The 21,260-nt window shown below is 40.8% G+C and overlaps 1 pseudogene; it reads right to left on the minus strand.

The window, feature by feature from the left end:
* Nucleotides 1-1,453: 1,453 nt before the first annotated feature.
* Nucleotides 1,454-15,911, minus strand: LOC138313520 (uncharacterized; annotated as a pseudogene).
* Nucleotides 15,912-21,260: the final 5,349 nt, after the last annotated feature.

Genomic DNA, 21,260 nt, shown 5'->3' on the forward strand with positions numbered 1-21,260 from the left:
CTTGTTGGCCGATCGGTCCCAAAATGCAATATGCACAACTAATGCCCTAGGGGAACCTACATATGAAATTTGAGACAGAATCCTTCATAACTTTCTGAGAAATAGCGGTAACAAACTTCAATTGTCAAAATCCAAGATGGCGGCCTGGTGGCCATCTTGTTGTCTGATCGGTCCAAAATGCAATATGCACAACTAGGGCCCAAGGGCAACCTACATATGAAATTTGAGAAAGATCCGTTCAGTACTTTCTAAGAAACAGCGGTAACAAATTTCAACTATCAAAATCCAAGATGGCGGCCTGTCGGCCATCTTGTTCACCGATCAGTCCGAAAATGCTTTATGCACAACAAGACCTCTAGAGGAACCTGCACATGAAATTTGAGACATATCCCTTCATTACTTTCTGAGAAATAGCGGTAACAAACTTTAACTATCAAAATCCAAGATGGCTGCCTGGCGGCCATCTTGTTGACCGATTGGTCCCAAAATGCAATATGCACAACTAGGGCCCTAGGGGAACCTGCACACGAAATTTGAGACAGATCCCTTCATAACTTTCTGAGAAATAGCGGTAACAAACTTCAATTGTCAAAATCCAAGATGGCGGCCTGGTGGCCATCTTGTTGTCTGATCGGTCCAAAAATGCAATATGCACAACTAGGGCCCTAGGGCAACCTACATATGAAATTTGAGAAAGATCCCTTCAGTACTTTCTTAGAAATAGCGGTAACAAACTTTAACTATCAAAATCCAAGATGGCTGCCTGGCAGCCATTTTGTTGACCGATCAGTCCCAAAATGCAATATGCACAACTAGGGCCCTAGGGGAACCTGCACATGAAATTTGAGACAGATCCCTTCAGTACTTTTTGAGAAATAGCGGTAACAAACTTTAACTATCAAAATCCAAGATGGCTGCCTGGCGGCCATCTTGTTGACCGATTGGTCCCAAAATGCAATATGCACAACTAGGGCCCTAGGGGAACCTGCACACGAAATTTGAGACAGATCCCTTCATAACTTTCTGAGAAATAGCGGTAACAAACTTCAATTGTCAAAATCCAAGATGGCGGCCTGGTGGCCATCTTGTTGTCTGATCGGTCCAAAAATGCAATATGCACAACAAGGGCCCTAGGGCAACCTACATATGAAATTTGAGAAAGATCCGTTCAGTACTTTCTAAGAAATAGCGGTAACAAATTTCAACTATCAAAATCCAAGATGGCGGCCTGTCGGCCATCTTGTTCACCGATCAGTCCGAAAATGCTTTATGCACAACAAGACCTCTAGAGGAACCTGCACATGAAATTTGAGACATATCCCTTCATTACTTTCTGAGAAATAGCGGTAACAAACTTTAACTATCAAAATCCAAGATGGCTGCCTGGCGGCCATCTTGTTGGCCGATCGGTCCCAAAATGCAATATGCACAACTAGGGCCCTAGGGGAACCTGCACATGAAATTTGAGACAGATCCCTTCAGTACTTTTTGAGAAATAGCGGTAACAAACTTTAACTATCAAAATCCAAGATGGCTGCCTGGCGGCCATCTTGTTGACCGATTGGTCCCAAAATGCAATATGCACAACTAGGGCCCTAGGGGAACCTACATATCAAATTTGAAAAAGATCCCTTTAGTACTTTCTGAGAAGTAGTGGTAACAAGAATTGTTAACGGACGGACGGACGGATGGATGGACGGACGGACGGACGGAAGGACGGACGGACGACGGACCACAGACGAAAGGCAATTTGAATAGCCCACCATCTGATGATGGTGGGCTGATGGTGGGCTAAAAACACCTTCGGATGAACCTGGCGATGTAGCAAGATGAATAGTTCAATCTAGTACAATTCTACATCCAAAAAACATTTATCTTCTTTTGATATAAATGATTGGGTCTGAAAAAAATGAAATATTTCCATTTCTGTCAGTAAAGCAGGTTTACATTTTACAAGGTTATTAATTAAAGTGTGCTTCCATGGGCAATCTAAGCTGCTACTTTCTATCACCTTACGTTTCAGAGGATGCCTAGTTTTTATTGTTTTTTTTACACCATGAATACAATAATGAACAGTATTACTGGTACTCATTATTTCTGCTCTTGTAATTATTTGTATATCATCAGTATTGTCAGGCTGACGAACACAGTAAACATCTTTTACAACTGAATGATCTGGCTGGGTAGAAGAATCAGGTTTTGCTTGATATTGATTGACAGCTATAATAAAACTTTTACCATTAAATATCCATTTCCCGCGTGGCTGCCTTGCGATGAAGCTTTCAACTTTTTCAAAATACTGTTCTGGATAATCCCTTCGAAGATGAAAGAGGTACATGTGGTGGTCTATTACAGTGTATCTCTTCCGAATGTCAAAAGTCTCATCCAGGAGCAAAAGATCAAAGTTGCATCTCTGTAGATAAAAAGAAAAAAAATTGTCATGACCAAATAAACTGTATATCAAGTACGAAATCACAATGCAAAATAGAGTTTTCAATACCCTACAAAATATATATAAACATGCGGTTACATGAGAAAATTCAACTACAGTGTATTAATTCAATGAAAATATATGTATATAGGCAAAAATAATTTAATAATATTTTTACACAACTTTTAAATGGATCTCCATAAGGTTTTATTGGTATTTCAATTTTTTGCATCATAACTCCCTTAATTGGTGTATAATTTTGAGTAAATTTTAGCAAACAATATCAAAACATTAAACTCAGATTTACATTCAATACACACTAACCAAGGCAGGCGGACAGAGCCTCAAATCTGTAGAATCATCAGCATAGCCCCAAGGCAATGCCTCACATCACTCATCAAACGTAATGAAGATGTGTGTCTGGGAGAGAAAAAATATACCATTATTTACTATGCTATAAACAAATAGAGACAAGTTATCTTTCAGTGACATTAAGATAGATAAAATGTGGTGAAACCTCACTTCACATGCATCTTAACCTGCTTAATACCAGTAAGCAAATTAATGAAAAGACTTAAATATCTCAAACAGGTTATATAGATAGTATGACTTCGTAAGTATGAATCAACATGTAGCTCTTACACAAATATCAAATAAAATAAAGCATAATTGGCACTTGTATTGATATATATTTACAGTTTGCACTGACATGGACTCAATAACCATGCTTTCTAGTATTATCATTATCAGTGTATAATGTTAGCACAACACGCGCAGCGATTCTATTGTTACGTGAATAGTCGATGGTGTAGCAACCTGGAGTCATGACCCAACTTATGGCGGGAACATATGAATGACTCGATTCCAATCAGCTGTTCAATCGAATTCGTTGACGATGACAGGAGAGAAAAAATATTGGTATTTTAATGAAAAATATCCAACTGCCGCGGGAAAAAATAATATTCATTTACTTGAAAAACTGTAAATATAAGGAATAGATGTTTATTTTGTTGAGGTTATGGGGGTATAATGATAATGGAGCCCGTGTGAATTTTATGTAACCCGGCTTTTCCGGGGTTACATAATTTACACGTGTTCCATTATCATTATACCCTCATAACCTCAACAAAATAAACATCTATTCCTTAATTAATGTTTGTGATATATATTTTTAGTGTAAAAGAAATAATTATAACGTTACATTAAAAACAACCTGAAAAGATGTAAAATATAATGCCAACTAGATTCAAATTACAACAACTATCATTTCCCTCAATACAATGCACATGTATTTATCACTTTGGGGAACTTACCATATATCTGTCGAAGCAAGTGGGTCTCCATCTCTCTAGCACCAGCTTGATGAACCCAAAACAAACAACCATCCCAGGAACACACAATATCAACCACATGAATTGAAGTGATGCGGCACGCCAGCTCACACAAGGATGTGTATGTATAGCGTTGCTGACGCTGCACACATCTCATGGAAAAACTGAAAGAAAAAACAAGAGGCCCAGAGGGCCTGTATCGCTCACCTGGTTTGTAATGCCAAGTAATGTTCTGAATACAAGTTCATTGTTTCTTTTCTGAAGGAATTTGAATATTTACCTCTAATTCCCCTATTGGGCCCCACTCTTTCTGCTCCAGGGGATCAAAGCCAAAATTTATACGAATTCTGTTAACCCCAAGGATGTTTCTGGCCAAATTTGGTTACAATCAATGCAGAACTCTGGGACAGGTAGCGATTTATATGATTTACCTCTATTTCCCCTATTGGGCCCCGCCCCTCCTGCCCCCGGGAGGTCAGAGTCAAAATTTATAAAAGTTCTGTTCCCCTTCCCCAAAAGATGTTTCTGGCCAAATTTGGTTGCAATCCATGCAGAACTCTAGGACAAGTAGCGATTTATATGATTTACCTCTATTACCCCTATTGGGCCCTGCCTCTCCTGCCCCAGGGGGGTCAGGGTCACCATTTATGCAAAATCTGATCCCCCTTCCCCTAGGAAGTTTCTGGCCAAATTTTGTTGCAATCCATGCAGTACTTTATGACAAGTAGCGATTTAAATGAAATGTTGACGGCCGGACGAAGGACGGACGACGGACGCCGCGCCATGGCAAAAGCTCACCGGCCCTTTGGGCCAGGTGAGCTAAAATCAGTCATCCTTATTTAAATAACAAATTCAACAATCTATAAATCTACCTGACAACTGACCCACAAGTGATTTAAATTCAAAGCCTAGAGGCGGAGGGGCTATAGAGAATATGTCAGAAAACCTAAACTACTTGGCCAGCCCCAGTCCCATCCTAACTATCTTGTTAACTAAATCCAAAACCAAAGAACTGTTGTTTAATCTCTGTTTATTATAAACTCCAAAATTTATATATATATTTGTATATGATTTATGGTAACTAGAATTCATCAATTTATTTGATGAACTTGAACATTTCATGCTGATACTACCTTAAAGTCAGGGCCTGGGTTCTGTTCCACATCACCACAGCACAGTATCATGGATGGAATGGCAGGGTCAGGCTGAATGCATGGAGATGGAGCAGGCCAAGTTAACATGCTATCAACATATAAATGACAGTCAAATGGTTATTGAATTGATTATCAAAATGGTAGATTACTGTTAGTATCAACATTGTAAATAAACATTAGTATCAACATGGTAATTGATGTATAAAATTATCAAACCCTTTAAAAATATGCTCTTTGCAATATGTAGGCTGTATAGAAAATATATCATAGAAGTGTTAATATTTATACCTTTGTTTGACAAGTCTGGTAGTTTATCTAAGAGCTAGTTTTTAAAACTTTAAATAATTTTCTGGTACCAACATATTGGACTTGCAATAGCATGATTTGGCTCTGTTATCTATTTTAGTTATTTACAGCTGTAGAAAGTGTATACATATATATTGACTGGGCTAAATTTAACAGAATGAACAACATGATTTAATTTAAATACTAGTAAATATACATACTACATATAAAATTTGAGACAGATCGCTTCAGTACCTTTTGAGAAATAGCGGTAACAAACTTCAACTATCAAAATCCAAGATGGCTACCTGTTGGCCATCTTGTTCAGCAATTGGTCCCAAAATGCAATATATATGCACAACTAAGGTCCTAGGGGAACCTAAATATGAAATTTGAGACAGATTGTTTCAGTACTTTCAGAGAAATAGCAGTAACAAACTTCAATAATCAAATTCCAAGATGGCGGCCTATCTGCCATTTTTTCCACCGAATGGTCTGAAAATGCAATATGCATAACTAGGGACCTAGGGGAACCTGCACATGAAATTTGAGACAGATCCCTTCATAACTTTCTGAGAAATAGCGGTAACAAACTTCAATTGTCAAAATCCAAGATGGCGGCCTGGTGGCCATCTTGTTGTCTGATCGGTCCAAAAATGCAATATGCACAACTAGGGCCCTAGGGCAACCTACATATGAAATTTGAGAAAGATCCCTTCAGTACTTTCTAAGAAATAGCGGTAACAAATTTCAACTATCAAAATCCAAGATGGCGGCCTGTCGGCCATCTTGTTCACCGATCAGTCCGAAAATGCTTTATGCACAACAAGACCTCTAGAGGAACCTGCACATGAAATTTGAGACATATCCCTTCATTACTTTCTGAGAAATAGCGGTAACAAACTTTAACTATCAAAATCCAAGATGGCTGCCTGGCGGCCATCTTGTTGGCCGATCGGTCCCAAAATGCAATATGCACAACTAATGACCTAGGGGAACCTGCACATGAAATTTGAGACAGATCCCTTCATAACTTTCTGAGAAATAGCGGTAACAAACTTCAATTGTCAAAATCCAAGATGGCGGCCTGGTGGCCATCTTGTTGTCTGATCGGTCCAAAAATGCAATATGCACAACTAGGGCCCTAGGGCAACCTACATATGAAATTTGAGAAAGATCCCTTCAGTACTTTCTGAGAAATAGCGGTAACAAACTTTAACTATCAAAATCCAAGATGGCGGCCTGTCGGCCATCTTGTTCACCGATCAGTCCCAAAATGCAATATGCACAACTAGGGCCCTAGGGGAACCTGCACATGAAATTTGAGACAGATCCCTTCAGTACTTTCTGAGAAATAGCGGTAACAAACTTTAACTATCAAAATCCAAGATGGCTGCCTGGCGGCCATCTTGTTGACCGATCGGTCCCAAAATGCAATATGCACAACTAGGGCCCTAGGGGAACCTGCACATGAAATTTGAGACAGATCCCTTCAGTACTTTCTGAGAAATAGCGGTAACAAACTTTAACTATCAAAATCCAAGATGGCTGCCTGGCGGCCATCTTGTTGACCGATTGGTCCCAAAATGCAATATGCACAACTAGGGCCCTAGGGGAACCTGCACATGAAATTTGAGACAGATCCCTTCATAACTTTCTGAGAAATAGCGGTAACAAACTTCAATTGTCAAAATCCAAGATGGCGGCCTGGTGGCCATCTTGTTACCGATCGGTCCAAAAATGCAATATGCACAACTAGGACCTCTAGGGAACCTGCACATGAAATTTGAGACAGATCCCTTCAGTACTTTCTGAGAAATAGCGGTAACAAACTTTAACTATCAAAATCCAAGATGGCTGCCTGGCGGCCATCTTGTTGACCGATCGGTCCCAAAATGCAATATGCACAACTAGGGCCCTAGGGGAACCTGCACATGAAATTTGAGACAGATCCCTTCAGTACTTTCTGAGAAATAGCGGTAACAAACTTTAACTATCAAAATCCAAGATGGCTGCCTGGCGGCCATCTTGTTGGCCGATTGGTCCCAAAATCCAAAATGCAATATGCACAACTAGGGCCCTAGGGGAACCTGCACATGAAATTTGAGACAGATCCCTTCAGTACTTTCTGAGAAATAGCGGTAACAAACTTTAACTATCAAAATCCAAGATGGCTGCCTGGCGGCCATCTTGTTGGCCGATCGGTCCCAAAATGCAATATGCACAACTAATGACCTAGGGGAACCTGCACACGAAATTTGAGACAGATCCCTTCATAACTTTCTGAGAAATAGCGGTAACAAACTTCAATTGTCAAAATCCAAGATGGCGGCCTGGTGGCCATCTTGTTGTCTGATCGGTCCAAAAATGCAATATGCACAACTAGGGCCCTAGGGCAACCTACATATGAAATTTGAGAAAGATCCTTTCAGTACTTTCTAAGAAATAGCGGTAACAAATTTCAACTATCAAAATCCAAGATGGCGGCCTGTCGGCCATCTTGTTCACCGATCAGTCCGAAAATGCTTTATGCACAACAAGACCTCTAGAGGAACCTGCACATGAAATTTGAGACATATCCCTTCATTACTTTCTGAGAAATAGCGGTAACAAACTTTAACTATCAAAATCCAAGATGGCTGCCTGGCGGCCATCTTGTTGGCCGATCGGTCCCAAAATGCAATATGCACAACTAATGACCTAGGGGAACCTGCACATGAAATTTGAGACAGATCCCTTCATAACTTTCTGAGAAATAGCGGTAACAAACTTCAATTGTCAAAATCCAAGATGGCGGCCTGGTGGCCATCTTGTTGTCTGATCGGTCCAAAAATGCAATATGCACAACTAGGGCCCTAGGGCAACCTACATATGAAATTTGAGAAAGATCCCTTCAGTACTTTCTGAGAAATAGCGGTAACAAACTTTAACTATCAAAATCCAAGATGGCTGCCTGGCGGCCATCTTGTTGACCGATTGGTCCCAAAATGCAATATGCACAACTAGGGCCCTAGGGCAACCTACATATGAAATTTGAGACGTATCCCTTCATAACTTTCTAAGAAATAGCGGTAACAAATTTCAACTATCAAAATCCAAGATGGCGGCCTGTCGGCCATCTTGTTCACCGATCAGTCCGAAAATGCTTTATGCACAACAAGACCTCTAGAGGAACCTGCACATGAAATTTGAGACATATCCCTTCATAACTTTCTGAGAAATAGCGGTAACAAACTTTAACTATCAAAATCCAAGATGGCTGCCTGGCGGCCATCTTGTTGGCCGATCGGTCCCAAAATGCAATATGCACAACTAATGACCTAGGGGAACCTGCACACGAAATTTGAGACAGATCCCTTCATAACTTTCTGAGAAATAGCGGTAACAAACTTCAATTGTCAAAATCCAAGATGGCGGCCTGGTGGCCATCTTGTTGTCTGATCGGTCCAAAAATGCAATATGCACAACTAGGGCCCTAGGGCAACCTACATATGAAATTTGAGAAAGATCCTTTCAGTACTTTCTAAGAAATAGCGGTAACAAATTTCAACTATCAAAATCCAAGATGGCGGCCTGTCGGCCATCTTGTTCACCGATCAGTCCGAAAATGCTTTATGCACAACAAGACCTCTAGAGGAACCTGCACATGAAATTTGAGACATATCCCTTCATTACTTTCTGAGAAATAGCGGTAACAAACTTTAACTATCAAAATCCAAGATGGCTGCCTGGCGGCCATCTTGTTGGCCGATCGGTCCCAAAATGCAATATGCACAACTAATGACCTAGGGGAACCTGCACACGAAATTTGAGACAGATCCCTTCATAACTTTCTGAGAAATAGCGGTAACAAACTTCAATTGTCAAAATCCAAGATGGCGGCCTGGTGGCCATCTTGTTGTCTGATCGGTCCAAAAATGCAATATGCACAACTAGGGCCCTAGGGCAACCTACATATGAAATTTGAGAAAGATCCCTTCAGTACTTTTTGAGAAATAGCGGTAACAAACTTTAACTATCAAAATCCAAGATGGCTGCCTGGCGGCCATTTTGTTGACCGATCAGTCCCAAAATGCAATATGCACAACTAGGGCCCTAGGGGAACCTGCACATGAAATTTGAGACAGATCCCTTCAGTACTTTTTGAGAAATAGCGGTAACAAACTTTAACTATCAAAATCCAAGATGGCTGCCTGGCGGCCATCTTGTTCACCGATCAGTCCCAAAATGCAATATGCACAACTAGGGCCCTAGGGGAACCTGCACATGAAATTTGAGACAGATCCCTTCAGTACTTTCTGAGAAATAGCGGTAACAAACTTTAACTATCAAAATCCAAGATGGCTGCCTGGCGGCCATCTTGTTCACCGATTGGTCCCAAAATGCAATATGCACAACTAGGGCCCTAGGGGAACCTGCACATGAAATTTGAGACAGATCCCTTCATAACTTTCTGAGAAATAGCGGTAACAAACTTCAATTGTCAAAATCCAAGATGGCGGCCTGGTGGCCATCTTGTTGTCTGATCGGTCCAAAAATGCAATATGCACAACTAGGGCCCTAGGGCAACCTACATATGAAATTTGAGAAAGATCCTTTCAGTACTTTCTAAGAAATAGCGGTAACAAATTTCAACTATCAAAATCCAAGATGGCGGCCTGTCGGCCATCTTGTTCACCGATCAGTCCGAAAATGCTTTATGCACAACAAGACCTCTAGAGGAACCTGCACATGAAATTTGAGACATATCCCTTCATTACTTTCTGAGAAATAGCGGTAACAAACTTTAACTATCAAAATCCAAGATGGCTGCCTGGCGGCCATCTTGTTGGCCGATCGGTCCCAAAATGCAATATGCACAACTAATGACCTAGGGGAACCTGCACACGAAATTTGAGACAGATCCCTTCATAACTTTCTGAGAAATAGCGGTAACAAACTTCAATTGTCAAAATCCAAGATGGCGGCCTGGTGGCCATCTTGTTGTCTGATCGGTCCAAAAATGCAATATGCACAACTAGGGCCCTAGGGCAACCTACATATGAAATTTGAGAAAGATCCCTTCAGTACTTTCTGAGAAATAGCGGTAACAAACTTTAACTATCAAAATCCAAGATGGCTGCCTGGCGGCCATCTTGTTGACCGATCAGTCCCAAAATGCAATATGCACAACTAGGGCCCTAGGGGAACCTGCACATGAAATTTGAGACAGATCCCTTCAGTACTTTTTGAGAAATAGCGGTAACAAACTTTAACTATCAAAATCCAAGATGGCTGCCTGGCGGCCATCTTGTTGACCGATTGGTCCCAAAATGCAATATGCACAACTAGGGCCCTAGGGGAACCTGCACATGAAATTTGAGACAGATCCCTTCATAACTTTCTGAGAAATAGCGGTAACAAACTTCAATTGTCAAAATCCAAGATGGCGGCCTGGTGGCCATCTTGTTGTCTGATCGGTCCAAAAATGCAATATGCACAACTAGGGCCCTAGGGCAACCTGCACATGAAATTTGAGACAGATCCCTTCAGTACTTTCTGAGAAATAGCGGTAACAAACTTTAACTATCAAAATCCAAGATGGCTGCCTGGCGGCCATCTTGTTGACCGATCGGTCCCAAAATGCAATATGCACAACTAGGGCCCTAGGGGAACCTGCATATGAAATTTGAGAAAGATCCCTTCAGTACTTTCTAAGAAATAGCGGTAACAAATTTCAACTATCAAAATCCAAGATGGCAGCCTGTCGGCCATCTTGTTCACCGATCAGTCCAAAAATGCTTTATGCACAACAAGACCTCTAGAGGAACATGCACATGAAATTTGAGACATATCCCTTCATAACTTTCTGAGAAATAGTGGTAACAAACTTTAACTATCAAAATCCAAGATGGCTGCCTGGCGGCCATCTTGTTGGCCGATCGGTCCCAAAATGCAATATGCACAACTAATGACCTAGGGGAACCTGCACACGAAATTTGAGACAGATCCCTTCATAACTTTCTGAGAAATAGCGGTAACAAACTTCAATTGTCAAAATCCAAGATGGCGGCCTGGTGGCCATCTTGTTGTCTGATCGGTCCAAAAATGCAATATGCACAACTAGGGCCCTAGGGCAACCTACATATGAAATTTGAGAAAGATCCTTTCAGTACTTTCTAAGAAATAGCGGTAACAAATTTCAACTATCAAAATCCAAGATGGCGGCCTGTCGGCCATCTTGTTCACCGATCAGTCCGAAAATGCTTTATGCACAACAAGACCTCTAGAGGAACCTGCACATGAAATTTGAGACATATCCCTTCATTACTTTCTGAGAAATAGCGGTAACAAACTTTAACTATCAAAATCCAAGATGGCTGCCTGGCGGCCATCTTGTTGGCCGATCGGTCCCAAAATGCAATATGCACAACTAATGACCTAGGGGAACCTGCACACGAAATTTGAGACAGATCCCTTCATAACTTTCTGAGAAATAGCGGTAACAAACTTCAATTGTCAAAATCCAAGATGGCGGCCTGGTGGCCATCTTGTTGTCTGATCGGTCCCAAAATGCAATATGCACAACTAGGGCCCTAGGGCAACCTACATATGAAATTTGAGAAAGATCCTTTCAGTACTTTCTAAGAAATAGCGGTAACAAATTTCAACTATCAAAATCCAAGATGGCAGCCTGTCGGCCATCTTGTTCACCGATCAGTCCAAAAATGCTTTATGCACAACAAGACCTCTAGAGGAACCTGCACATGAAATTTGAGACATATCCCTTCATTACTTTCTGAGAAATAGCGGTAACAAACTTTAACTATCAAAATCCAAGATGGCTGCCTGGCGGCCATCTTGTTGGCCGATCGGTCCCAAAATGCAATATGCACAACTAGGGCCCTAGGGGAACCTGCACACGAAATTTGAGACAGATCCCTTCATAACTTTCTGAGAAATAGCGGTAACAAACTTCAATTGTCAAAATCCAAGATGGCGGCCTGGTGGCCATCTTGTTGTCTGATCGGTCCAAAAATGCAATATGCACAACTAGGGCCCTAGGGCAACCTACATATGAAATTTGAGAAAGATCCCTTCAGTACTTTTTGAGAAATAGCGGTAACAAACTTTAACTATCAAAATCCAAGATGGCTGCCTGGCGGCCATCTTGTTGACCGATCAGTCCCAAAATGCAATATGCACAACTAGGGCCCTAGGGGAACCTGCACATGAAATTTGAGACAGATCCCTTCATAACTTTCTGAGAAATAGCGGTAACAAACTTTAACTATCAAAATCCAAGATGGCAGCCTGTCGGCCATCTTGTTCACCGATCAGTCCAAAAATGCTTTATGCACAACAAGACCTCTAGAGGAACCTGCACATGAAATTTGAGACATATCCCTTCATAACTTTCTGAGAAATAGTGGTAACAAACTTTAACTATCAAAATCCAAGATGGCTGCCTGGCGGCCATCTTGTTGGCCGATCGGTCCCAAAATGCAATATGCACAACTAATGACCTAGGGGAACCTGCACACGAAATTTGAGACAGATCCCTTCATAACTTTCTGAGAAATAGCGGTAACAAACTTCAATTGTCAAAATCCAAGATGGCGGCCTGGTGGCCATCTTGTTGTCTGATCGGTCCAAAAATGCAATATGCACAACTAGGGCCCTAGGGCAACCTACATATGAAATTTGAGAAAGATCCTTTCAGTACTTTCTAAGAAATAGCGGTAACAAATTTCAACTATCAAAATCCAAGATGGCGGCCTGTCGGCCATCTTGTTCACCGATCAGTCCGAAAATGCTTTATGCACAACAAGACCTCTAGAGGAACCTGCACATGAAATTTGAGACATATCCCTTCATTACTTTCTGAGAAATAGCGGTAACAAACTTTAACTATCAAAATCCAAGATGGCTGCCTGGCGGCCATCTTGTTGGCCGATCGGTCCCAAAATGCAATATGCACAACTAATGACCTAGGGGAACCTGCACACGAAATTTGGGACAGATCCCTTCATAACTTTCTGAGAAATAGCGGTAACAAACTTCAATTGTCAAAATCCAAGATGGCGGCCTGGTGGCCATCTTGTTGTCTGATCGGTCCAAAAATGCAATATGCACAACTAGGGCCCTAGGGCAACCTACATATGAAATTTGAGAAAGATCCCTTCAGTACTTTCTGAGAAATAGCGGTAACAAACTTTAACTATCAAAATCCAAGATGGCTGCCTGGCAGCCATTTTGTTGACCGATCAGTCCCAAAATGCAATATGCACAACTAGGGCCCTAGGGGAACCTGCACATGAAATTTGAGACAGATCCCTTCAGTACTTTTTGAGAAATAGCGGTAACAAACTTTAACTATCAAAATCCAAGATGGCTGCCTGGCGGCCATCTTGTTGACCGATTGGTCCCAAAATGCAATATGCACAACTAGGGCCCTAGGGGAACCTGCACACGAAATTTGAGACAGATCCCTTCATAACTTTCTGAGAAATAGCGGTAACAAACTTCAATTGTCAAAATCCAAGATGGCGGCCTGGTGGCCATCTTGTTGTCTGATCGGTCCAAAAATGCAATATGCACAACTAGGGCCCTAGGGCAACCTACATATGAAATTTGAGAAAGATCCCTTCAGTACTTTTTGAGAAATAGCGGTAACAAACTTTAACTATCAAAATCCAAGATGGCTGCCTGGCGGCCATCTTGTTGACCGATTGGTCCCAAAATGCAATATGCACAACTAGGGCCCTAGGGCAACCTACACACGAAATTTGAGACAGAATCCTTCATAACTTTCTGAGAAATAGCGGTAACAAACTTCAATTGTCAAAATCCAAGATGGCGGCCTGGTGGCCATCTTGTTGTCTGATCGGTCCAAAAATGCAATATGCACAACTAGGGCCCTAGGGCAACCTACATATGAAATTTGAGAAAGATCCTTTCAGTACTTTCTAAGAAATAGCGGTAACAAATTTCAACTATCAAAATCCAAGATGGCGGCCTGTCGGCCATCTTGTTCACCGATCAGTCCGAAAATGCTTTATGCACAACAAGACCTCTAGAGGAACCTGCACATGAAATTTGAGACATATCCCTTCATTACTTTCTGAGAAATAGCGGTAACAAACTTTAACTATCAAAATCCAAGATGGCTGCCTGGCGGCCATCTTGTTGGCCGATCGGTCCCAAAATGCAATATGCACAACTAATGACCTAGGGGAACCTGCACATGAAATTTGGGACAGATCCCTTCATAACTTTCTGAGAAATAGCGGTAACAAACTTCAATTGTCAAAATCCAAGATGGCGGCCTGGTGGCCATCTTGTTGTCTGATCGGTCCAAAAATGCAATATGCACAACTAGGGCCCTAGGGCAACCTACATATGAAATTTGAGAAAGATCCCTTCAGTACTTTCTGAGAAATAGCGGTAACAAACTTTAACTATCAAAATCCAAGATGGCTGCCTGGCAGCCATTTTGTTGACCGATCAGTCCCAAAATGCAATATGCACAACTAGGGCCCTAGGGGAACCTGCACATGAAATTTGAGACAGATCCCTTCAGTACTTTTTGAGAAATAGCGGTAACAAACTTTAACTATCAAAATCCAAGATGGCTGCCTGGCGGCCATCTTGTTGACCGATTGGTCCCAAAATGCAATATGCACAACTAGGGCCCTAGGGGAACCTACATATCAAATTTGAAAAAGATCCCTTTAGTACTTTCTGAGAAGTAGCTTCTTTTGATATAAATGATTGGGTCTGAAAAAAATGAAATATTTCCATTTCTGTCAGTAAAGCAGGTTTACATTTTACAAGGTTATTAATTAAAGTGTGCTTCCATGGGCAATCTAAGCTGCTACTTTCTATCACCTTACGTTTCAGAGGATGCCTAGTTTTTATTGTTTTTTTACACCATGAATACAATAATGAACAGTATTACTGGTACTCATTATTTCTGCTCTTGTAATTATTTGTATATCATCAGTATTGTCAGGCTGACGAACACAGTAAACATCTTTTACAACTGAATGATCTGGCTGGGTAGAAGAATCAGGTTTTGCTTGATATTGATTGACAGCTATAATAAAACTTTTACCATTAAATATCCATTTCCCGCGTGGCTGCCTTGCGATGAAGCTTTCAACTTTTTCAAAATACTGTTCTGGATGATCCCTTCGAAGATGAAAGAGGTACATGTGGTGGTCTATTACAGTGTATCTCTTCCGAATGTCAAAAGTCTCATCCAGGAGCAAAAGATCAAAGTTGCATCTCTGTAGATAAAAAGAAAAAAATTGTCATGACCAAATAAACTGTATATCAAGTACGAAATCACAATGCAAAATAGAGTTTTCAATACCCTACAAAATATATATAAAACATGCGGTTACATGAGAAAATTCAACTTCAGTGTATTAATTCAATGAAAATATATGTATATAGGCAAAAATAATTTAATAATATTTTTACACAACTTTTAAATGGATCTCCATAAGGTTTTATTGGTATTTCAATTTTTTGCATCATAACTCCCTTAATTGGTGTATAATTTTGAGTAAATTTTAGCAAACAATATCAAAACATTAAACTCAGATTTACATTCAATACACACTAACCAAGGCAGGCGGACAGAGCCTCAAATCTGTAGAATCATCAGCATAGCCCCAAGGCAATGCCTCACATCACTCATCAAACGTACTGAAGATGTGTGTCTGGGAGATACTAAAAAATATACCATTATTTACTATGCTATAAACAAATAGAGACAAGTTATCTTTCAGTGACATTAAGATAGATAAAATGTGGTGAAACCTCACTTCACATGCATCTTAACCTGCTTAATACCAGTAAGCAAATTAATGAAAAGACTTAAATATCTCAAACAGGTTATATAGATAGTATGACTTCGTAAGTATGAATCAACATGTAGCTCTTACACAAATATCAAATAAAATAAAGCATAATTGGCACTTGTATTGATATATATTTACAGTTTGCACTGACATGGACTCAATAACCATGCTTTCTAGTATTATCATTAGGCCATTCCAATTTGATTTCTTGTTCTTCGGATTTTGGGATTTTAAAATAGGAGCGAGCGAGCGAAATTTTTTTAATTCTAAAAATATTTTGAAAGCGGAAAAAATTGGAGCGAGCGAATATTTTCACAGTATTTTTTATTAGACTTTTATGTTTATTTCTTGAAATAACAATTACTATTAATAACAGAGTTTTTATGTTAAAATATGAGTTTTGCTGTTTTCTTCAGTGTTTTCAACATTCATAACTATATCAAAGATGTAAAAAAAAAAGAAAAAAAAAGAAGTCTAATGTTAAGGTATTTGTGTAGCTATTGAACATATGCTATTACACAAAATGCTTTCAATGCATGGCATACACGTATTTCAATTTTAAGACAAATCTTGACAATTTTAACATTGAATAGCAATTGTAATGTATATTTGATATAGGACCAAAGGAGCATAACTCGAATAGTAGTACTTACTTGGGCATGGGTGCCCATGTGCACCCAGAGTCGTATAACTGACACCGTGAGAGTGTTTATATATCGGAGTTAGGGGCTTTATGATAAATAATTACTTAATAAGTGTTGTGTTGGTTTAGTGATTATCTTGATGACTAGTGTGCCCAATTTCGAATTATATGTCGCCCAAAATGTGTCAATATAGGGTGCCCAAAATGTGTCAATAGGGTGCCCAAAATGTGTCAACAGGGTGCCCAAACTCCTGTCAATTAGGAGTTTGTTAGGGATGTTTTCTGTTCTCGTGAGAACCTTAAAATGATGAGTGGTATAAAAGAGAGTGCGTATGAGAGGATGAGCGAGTCTGACGAGAGCAAGAGTCTGGATGAGAGGCTGGATGTGATACCTCTGTATTCTGTACATGTATATATTCTGTTTGGATTTTAATACACTATTGAAACTTTACAACTGTGTTGTTTCTTCACTTAAGTGGTAACCCAGCACAAGATGACCCAATCTATTTATCTTTTATGTGATGTGGCGGACGACAGCCATCACACTGTAGGAACTCAGTGATTTGAGAGGAAACACAAGTTACATGGAGTCTGATCAACTTCTTGTAGTCTAATTTATCAATGCGGTAATTATCATCTTGTTTCCTGTCAGGTCGCTAGTTCCGGGTACCACAGTTTGTATTGGCATATACCATTGTTAAAGTATTACGATCGGCAACTATCAAACACGTACATACGTACGGACTATAACACAACGGAAATCGTCGCATTGGTGGCAGCGTGTGGGATCGTCTTGTGTTATTTTGGGTTTATCTTAGAGTGGAAAAACATACTTAAGAGTTAAACATGGATCATTCTGATGAATCGGATACCTTACGAAGCAGAAACGAACCAACCCCCAGGTAAGTACACGTACTTTTAATCAAGTTCATTTTGAGGACTCGGGAATGTTTTCACCCTCAGGTCCGTCGGCGACAAGTACGCCGAGACGAATGCCCTCATCACAGGTGCGTCGTCAGTCGGAACGGGGAATTACAAGTGGAATTTCCCAGCAGTCCAAATTTAGTATAGTAACTTGGGGAAAACTTTGGTTACGGTGGAGTTGTTTGTTGTTGATTTGTGGAGGGATGGTAGCAGCATCGTGGTTTTTATTTCCTAATCACCCCGTGGTAAAGGAGTCTCAGCAGTACGTAATGTACGTCCAACTGGGTACCATGGGAATGGTATTATTTACCATTTTGATTAAAATTGTATGGGGAATTTGTCGTTCACGAGCTCAGGAGTCACGTGTTAATCAGTTTCATGATTCCAAGACTCGGAGGAATAATTCTAACAGCCCTGTTTTCACTGGAGCTTTAGAATCGAGTCAGGATTTGGGATATTTGGACGATCACGATGACGAGTTCAGACAATTTGGAAACGGTGAAAAATCCAGAAATTGATGTTCTCTCAAGGTCTCGCGCCCATAATTCTCAAGCTATCTCTTACAACACAAACGGCAGTAATTATCCATCAGATGCACCCCCTAGGGAATACCCCATCCGTAGGACTTTTAGTGGTGTGGGGTTAGATATTTGGTCAGAATTTCGTCAATATTTTGACAATATTGTTGAGTTAAACGGCTGCACCCAGGAAAAATCCAGACTATTTTGCTCAGCTGTTTAAGGGGCCAGGCGGAGACGTTCGCCTATGGCAGAGAATGGAAGAGCGATTTGGTTATACTGCAATGAAAGAAAGATACATTGCAGATGCAAAAATTCGCCGTAGAAAGACTAATGAGTCATTTAGGGATTTCGGACAGGCACTTGAAGACCTGTACCGCAGGGCTTATCCTGAAAGTCCCGAGCTAGTTGAGGAGTATGCCATTATGTCTTTCCTAGATAAATGTGGTGGAACCGAAGAGTTTCGTCTCGCAGTTAAGCGGACAATGCCACATTCTTTACAGGAAGCTGTCACTAATGCAATACGAGAGGAGTCATTACGAATTAGTGAAAAAGAGCTTACCAGACCTAAAAAGAGTTATGTTAATGACGTCACAGATGATGAAATGGATGAGATATTTACCGGTGCCCGTAGCGAGCCCGCCAAAAGAGACTACTACACAGGCGCTTATGATAAAACAAACTCTGGGTCTATCAATAATGGGCGAGGACAAGGTTTCAAATTCAATCGCCCAGGTTACAATAACCGCCATAAGCCGGCAGTAAATCCCAGCGGTATCCGCGAAGTACAGGAAATGGGCCACCTGTTCGCAAGTCATATAAAGAAGACGCTAATTCTTAAACGAGACAGGACTGGGGCAGTAGGCCTACCTTCAGTCTGTTCTCATAATGGGCCTGATATTGGGGTGTTACAAAATAGGGCGAAAAATCATAATTATATCGCAATTGATCAGACCGATCTCTCACAGCAGGAGAGTAGGGCACGGCTGGACCCCCATAGTCGTGGTAATGATCTATCAATTAACTACAGTAGAAACAGTCGTGCACAACACAATTTGGAAGGAGGATTTTGTTTAGCTAAAGTCCCCTGTGACGGGAACATGATGATCAGAGGTTTAATTGAGGGATCTTCAATTAATTGGAAAGTAGATACAGGGGCTAAACAGACGTTCATTACTAAGGAAGTTTATTTTTCTTTGATTGACAAGCCAAGTCTAGAGCCAGTTGACACGAGGTTTGTGGCTGCTGACGGTAATGAAATTAGATGTTTGGGACAAGCTAATATGAATTTTACATTTGGAGAAGAGATGTTTGAAATTACAGTAGTTGTAGGAGGGGTTGCCAAAAATTTATTAGGAGCAGATTTCATAGTGAAATATCGCTGTAATTGGAATCATGATGAGAACAGTTTTATGATAAGAGGTGAAAAACTACCCATGGAGAATCGAGACGGAACAATTAGATCCGGTAGAGTTATTGCGTTAGAAACCGTTGTTGTTCCAGCTGGACATGAGACCATTATTAAATCTGGACTCGTCCAAAGGCAAAAATTAAAAACAGGTATCACATACTCTAGGTATTTTGACACCTGAACGGAGGTTCATGGAGAGGCATGGCCTTGCTATTGCACGAACATTAGTTGACGTTAGTAATGAGGTAGTATATACCAGGGTTTTCAATCCTGGTAGCACTGACGTAACGGTGTACAGACATACACATATGGCTCTGTTCACACCAGCGCATAAAATGGGTTCAAGTTTCGACCCACAGGTACACTCCGAGGAAAGGGTAAGTAGCTCGATCGAGGAGATATCTGACGACATAACAAATGAAAACGGAGCTATTCCTAATCATTTGATTGATGTCTATGAGAGCAGCTGTGAAAACCTAACAGCAGAACAAAAACAAAAGTTCCGGTCATTTTTGGTGAAATGGCAAGACAGTTTTGCGCGAACTGGTGAAGTGGGGCGAACCAATCTTGGGACGCACACCATTAAACTAACCGACGAAACTCCTATACGCGAGTCACCGCGTCGGATACCAATATACAAACGTAAAGCTGTAGATGATGAAATTGAGAAGTTAGAGAAACAGGGACTTATTGAAAAGTTGGACAGTCCCTGGAGTTCACAGGTAGTCATGGTACAAAAGAAAGATAAAACATGGCGAATGTGTATCGATTATCGGAAACTAAACGAGAAAACGGTTAAGGACGCTTATCCTATTCTGCGCATAGACGAGAATTTAGACTCGCTGGGCGGAGCTGACTGGTTCTCATCCCTAGATTTGGACATGGCCTATCACCAGGTTCCAATGTCCGAGGGGAGACCGAGCCAAAACTGCTTTCGCTACACCGCGCGGGGGACTTTACCAATTTGTAACTATGCCTTTCGGGTTTTGTAACGCGCCATCTACATTTCAGCGAATTATGAAAAAGGCGTTAACAGGGTTACAATGGCATGTGGCGGTGTTATACCTTGATGACATAGTTGTTTTTGGTAGATCTTTTTAGGAGCATTTTGAGAACCTAACAAAAGTGTTAGAGAGGCTAAAGTCTTCAGGCCTTTTATTAAAATCGAAAAAAATGTAAACTACTAAAAAGAGAAACCAAATTTTTAGGCTATATAGTGTCTAAAGACGGAGTACGGACTGATCCAGAGAAGATAGACTGTGTCAAAAACATACCTAGACCGACCAATGTCACGGAGGTTAGGAGCTTTCTGGGTACGTCATATTACCGGAAGTTCATTCAGAGTTCGCCGATATCGCGAGACCGCTTTATCAACTTACGTCAAAAAGTAATTCATTTCATTGGAGCTGGAGCTGTGAGCAAGCGTTTCTTAAACTAAAACAAAACCTCACTACTGCTCCAATTTTGGCGTATCCACAGATAGACGGATCAGAATTTATTTTGGATACGGACGCCAGCCTTCTGGCTATTGGCGCTGTTTTGTCGCAGGTCCAGGACGGAAAAGAGCGTGTGATCGCTTACGTGAGTAGAACATTAGACAAACCAGAACGGAATTATTGCCTTACGCGACGCGAGATGTTGGCCGTTGTGTATTTTACAAAATATTTTAAACATTATCTGCTCGGACGCAGATTTACTTTGCGCACAGATCAC

This window comes from Argopecten irradians, unplaced genomic scaffold (genome assembly GCF_041381155.1).
Source record: "Argopecten irradians isolate NY unplaced genomic scaffold, Ai_NY scaffold_0712, whole genome shotgun sequence".
NCBI lineage: Eukaryota > Metazoa > Mollusca > Bivalvia > Pectinida > Pectinidae > Argopecten > Argopecten irradians.